Source organism: Carassius carassius, chromosome 15 (assembly GCF_963082965.1).
Source record: "Carassius carassius chromosome 15, fCarCar2.1, whole genome shotgun sequence".
Taxonomy (NCBI): Eukaryota; Metazoa; Chordata; class Actinopteri; order Cypriniformes; family Cyprinidae; genus Carassius; species Carassius carassius.
Window position 1 is genome coordinate 12029893 of NC_081769.1, and position 4923 is coordinate 12034815.

Consider the following 4923-nt stretch of genomic DNA (forward strand, 5'->3'; position numbering starts at 1 on the left):
GCTGGTCCGACTTCCTTCACAGGGAAGCTCTGTGGATGTATGTCATACAGTCAAGCTTCTGCTAGTCTGGGTCCCGGGAGGGAGGATGGCAATAGTCCTGCAGTTCAACAGGCTGTTGGATGGAGGAGGGCACTTTAGACATGTTTGGCACAGGACGGCTTTGGTCCTACCAGGTACAAAGTCCAAGTAGGGGGCCACTGAGAGGACCTGTAAGTCTCTTTGATGATGTCCAATGCAGTTCTTTAACGTCGTTACCTTCACTTTCTCACTATCATCTAGCTTCTTCAGCAGGTCAGCTTGGTAGGCCTGCAACACCACCATCATCTGCAGGCAAGCACCAACCTGTACCCTTTGCCCACCAAAGCCGAGGTGGTGCACAGTGGCTTGGAGGGCAATGCCAGAGCCTTCAGGGATGGTGCCGCACCGGGAGACAGATACCTCTCAAGTGTCTGTTTAACCTGGGGCATCGCTCTGTAACCATGCTTATTCAGTCCCACAACACTGGAATAATTAAATAACAGAGTGACTGAAGATACCACAGTGTAGAAATCAGGGAGGTAGCAGCTAAGAGCGCGTAAAGCACTCATCTAGTTTGCTCTTGTATGGCTCAGCCTGGTCTCATCGACGGTCTCATCGGATGATAGGCGGAGCATCGAGTAGGGATGCATGATAAATATTGCCAGATGCTTAATGTGCATCTTGTCAGTAATTCCGGTTCTGTAATCAGCGGTAAATCTGATTAGCACTGATTACAGAACCGACATTACTGACAAGATGCACATTACATATAAGCCGATATTTATCGTGCATCCCTAGTATCGAGTACTCTCAAACCACAGAGCATGCTTCCAATCACTGGGAGAGAGCGCTGGATCTGGTGGGTAAGGAAGAAATAAGGCACTCTACCAGATACATTTGCGATCCCCATGACCGTAGCCGCTGCACTGCCTCTGCAGCAGCAGGGCCTGTGTCACAAAGAATGCTAGCGAGAGCTTCTTCCTCAAAAAAAGAGCCTTCTAGAAGCAATGCGTCCACAGTGAGAGCCGCTCACAATGCAGCGAGTCAGCCCCCGCAATAGCTGACTGAGCATGCTCTACTCCCAAAAAAACAAAGTACCAACTGTTAGTATACCCACCCATGATGAAACGAGTGGAGGGAGTAAAACACAGCTTGAAACTTCTAGATGCCATGCTTTATTACTTTCACTTTGCAAAGACAGACAACAATGAATAGAACATACACATAGACAGCGCTTACTGAGTCTGCCACTGTCTCCATTGCACGTGCATGTCACCACTACGATGCATCTTGAGTTCCTGTGATGTTCCCCTCAAAATCATTTATTCCCCCCAAACAATACAGAGGAAAAGAAAAAAGAGAAAAAGAGGTTCTAGACAGGGAATTCTGAATTGCCTTAAATGATGCAGCAGTTACTTTCCTTTACCCACTATAACTCTAACTAATGGTCATTCACTCAATAATAAATTGCCTGAACTTTGAGCATTAATAAAATATGATCAAATTACCAGAGAATAAATCTGTTCTGCATTACTGAAATGTGGTTAATGGAAGAGAGTGATGACACTGGGAATATTCATTAATATTCATTAATTCGACTGGACCTCGACAGCCAGAAATTATCTAAAACCATCGGAGGAGGACTATGTATGTTTTTCAGCGACTGCTAGGCAACATATAGTACTGTACATGGGATCCACTGTTCAATTGATTATGAATTATTGTCTGTTCATTTAGACCACATTACTTGCCTAGAGAGTTCAGACTCTAGAATAAAATTACTGTTATCCTCATGTATGCCACATAGGACATTGCTGCCAGTTATAATATGGCACTGCTAAACTCAGAATATGATCTAGTTTTCTCCTTTGAGAATTTAACAGATGTGAAAATACCTGTGTTTTGCCAAGGTTGGAGCAGTATGTAACTTGTCCGACAAGACTGGATGAAATTCTGTATTTTGGTAATGTGGACTGTGTTTACTGTATGTATCAAGGACGCATCCCCCATTAAGACACTCAGACCATCCGTCATCCATCTTCTTCCAAAACAAAGAGATATGTAAAAAAGGACTAAACCTGTCATCCAACAGTTTTAGTCATGGACCAAGGAGAGCAGGGGTCTCCAACACGTGGCTCGCGAGCTAGCAGTAGCTTGTGGCCTGACTGAAAGTACCTTGTGGTGCTGACATTGCTGTGGGTAAATGGTGCAATAAGGAGTGCCATTTCACTCAAGTTCAGTGAACTTTGCACAAGACTTTCCTGCAGGTAGTGGGCTACGAACAGAAAAGATAAAACAGCTTAAAGCAACTCTACAAAAACAGCAATCTTTATTCACCAAACCGATAAAGAGAGAAATTTATTGAAATTATGTCCAGCTCAGTGCCAATACAGTTTATTTGCTTTCTTCAGATGCAATGGGACAATTACAACGGGTACATAGAATGATGTACTGTACAAGGTTTCCACTTCAGTACAATTGATCATTTGGTCATTTGGATGGTTTATGATGATTTTTCCAACAAAGAGGAGTTTTTGACACTGCTTCCTTTGAAAACCATGACAAGAGGAGTTGACATCTACCATGTTTTCAAAAACTACTGTGTGGAAAAATGCGTGACCCTTGACAAGGTGGCATCTATGACAACAGATGAAGCTCCAGCCATGATAGGGTGCCACTCTGGATTTATTGCACATTGCACCTCTTCGTCATCAGAAAGGAACCTTGGTGTGCAATTTGATAGCAATCTTTTCTTAAAAAAGCCACGTTTCTAGCATTTGTAAAACTGCATTTTTCCATCTCAAAAATATATCTAATTTACGGCCTATGCTCTCAATGTCAAATGCAGAAATGTTAATCCAGGCATTCATGACCTCAAGGTTAGATTACTGTAATGCTTTATTGGCTGGTTGTTCTGCATGCTTGGCAAACAAACTCCAGTTAGTCCAAAATGCAGCAGCTAGAGTTCTTACTAGAACCAGGAACCTGCACTGGCTTCTTATCAAACATCGTATAGATTTAAAAATCTTGCTTATTACTTATAAATCCCTGAATGGTTTAGCACCTCAGTATTTAAATGAGCTCTTGTTACATTATAATTCTCCACGTCCGCTGCGTTCTCAAAACACAGGCAATTTGATAATACCTAGAATATCAAAATCAACTGTAGGCGGTAGATCCTTTTCCTATTTGGCGCCTAAACTCTGGAATAACCTACCTAACATTTTTTGGGAGGCAGACACATTCTTGCAGTTTAAATATAGATTAAAGACCCATCTCTTTAACCTGGCTTACACATAACACACTAATATGCTTCTAATATCCAAATCAGTTAAAGGATTATTAGGCTGCATTAATTAGGTAAACCGGAACCGGGAACACTTACCATAACACCCGATGTACTTGCTACATCATTAGAAGAATGGCATCTATGCTAATGTTAGTCTGTTTCTCTCTTATTCAAAGGTCACCGTAGCCACCAGCTCTAGTCTGTATCCAAGTCAGAGGGTCACTGCAGTCACCCGGATCCAGTACGTATCCAGAACAGATGTTGGATCAGCACCTAGAAAGGACCTCTACAGCTCTGAAAGACAGCGGAGACCAAGACAACTAAGGCCCCAGATACAGATCCCCTGTAAAGACCTTGTCTCAGACGACCACTGGGACAAGACCACAGGAAACAGATGATTCTTCTGCACAATCTGACTTTGCTGCAACCTGGAATTGAACTGTTGGTTTCATCTGGTCAGAGGAGAACTGGCCCCCCGACTGAACCTGGTTTCTCCCAAGGTTTTTCTCCATTCTGTCAACGATGGAGTTTTGGTTCCTTGCAGCTGTTGCATCTGACTTGCTTAGATGGGGTCACTTCATTTACAGCGATATCGTTGACTTGATTGCAAATTATTGCACAGATACTATTTAAACTAAACTGAGATGATGACATCACTGAATGCAATGATGAACTGCCTTTAACTGTAATTTTGCATTATTGACATACTGTTTTCCTAATGAATGTTGTTCAGTTGCATTTATGCAATCTTTTTTGTTTAAAGAGCAATATAAATAAAGGTGACTTAATTTGACTTGACCTTTTCTCCATTTCTGAACTATCATTGCATTATTCATCAGCAGGCAATCTGCAGTCAGGTTATGTCCTTTAATCATGTCATGACACCAGTTCGGATTATCAACTCAATTCAATCAAAGTCCAAACAGCACAGATGCGTCAAACTAACATAAGTGAGGTGGTTGAGTAGGGGTATGGTATTTCACCATTTTATTTCCTTGTTGAGTGAAATGAAAGCTTTTATGGAAACAGGGGCGGGAGGGGGGGGGGGGGGGGGGGTTGTACACCAACTTGTAGTCTGACGCTGGGTGGCTGCTTGACCTGGCATTTTTGGCTGATGTAAATGAGAAACTGAATCAGCTCAATCTTCAGTTACAAGGTAAGTGAAAGTGAAAGTGAAGTGATATACAGCCAAGTATGGTGACCCCATACTCGGAATTTGTGCTCTGCTTTTAACCCATCCAAAATGCACACACACAGCTGTAGACTGTGGCACCCAGGGAGCAGTTGGGGGTTCTGTGCCTTGCTCAAGAGCACCTCAGTCATGGTATTGAGGGTGGAGAGAGCACTGTACATGCACTCCCCCCACCTACAATTCCTGCCGGCCCGAGACTCGAACTCACAGCCCTTGGACTGCGAGTCCAACTCTCTAACCATTGGGCCACAACTTCCCCAGATGTAAAGACAAATCCTTAGGTGAAATGATTTGTGCTGTGGAGGCTTTTAAAGCAAACCATTCATTTTACATTCATCAACTAAAGAACAACAGATTGCAGCACTTCCCTTCTGTGTTTAAGATGTTAGAAAGTGAGTACACCAATCTGAAGTTTTTGATGTAC